The sequence below is a fragment of the Amphimedon queenslandica genome, unplaced genomic scaffold, assembly GCF_000090795.2.
Source record: "Amphimedon queenslandica unplaced genomic scaffold, v1.1 AMPQUscaffold_13507, whole genome shotgun sequence".
Classification (NCBI taxonomy): domain Eukaryota; kingdom Metazoa; phylum Porifera; class Demospongiae; order Haplosclerida; family Niphatidae; genus Amphimedon; species Amphimedon queenslandica.
In genome coordinates, this window is record NW_003546257.1 from 561,287 (window position 1) to 562,257 (window position 971).

A 971-nucleotide genomic window follows, 5' to 3' on the forward strand; every position below is an offset into this window, starting at 1 on the left:
GTTCAAAGACCTCAAGGAAAGCGAGCAACTCCCAGACCTCTCCTTTAGCCTAGCAGGTAAATAATTGCTGTATTTATGGTTTATTTATTTATATGTTTGTTGTACTTTGTTGTTGTTTTATGTTTATTTTTATGTATTTATATTTATTTATTTATTTTTTTATTTATGTTAGGTCGTATTCATGCTAAAAGGGAGTCTGGGTCTAAGCTTATCTTCTATGATGTGAGAGGTGAAGGGGTTAAAATTCAAGTTATGTGCAATGCAAAGTTAGTAGTGATGTAATTGATGGAAAAATTTACTCCATGTAATAATTATAATTACATGTAGGTTCACGGATCAAAATTTTGAAGAATTACACAGTCAAATTAAAAGAGGAGACATAATTGGGATCACTGGTTTCCCTGGTAACTGATTATTATTATTATTATTATTATTATTAATTGTCCACACCTCCTCCTATCATCGCTCATAGGTAAAACAAAAATGGGAGAGTTGAGCATAATCCCACGTCAGGTCCAACTACTCTCTCCTTGTCTTCACATGTTGCCTCACCTTCACTTTGGACTCAAAGACAAAGAGACACGATTCAGACAGCGCTACCTTGATTTGATCATTAATGGTAACGTACGAGACAAGTTTATACTTCGGGCCAGACTGATAACATACTTAAGGAGGTTTATGGATGAATTAGGTGAGGCTTTGTTGAAAATTGAGGGTGATTCTTTTTGATATATATGCATGTATATGTTCTTATGTCATGTAGAAAGTTTGAACTGATTTGGATCAAATTTGGATTTTTTACAAATTTTTAAAGTTGCTCCAAAATCGAGCCAAAGTCCCTGTACTATAGTACAGGGATTTTGGCCAAATTTCACCAAAAATGACTAGGAAAGAAATCTCCATTTTTATAATGTTTTATGATACATATACATGTTCTAATGTTGTGTAGAAAGTTTGAGCTGATTTGGATC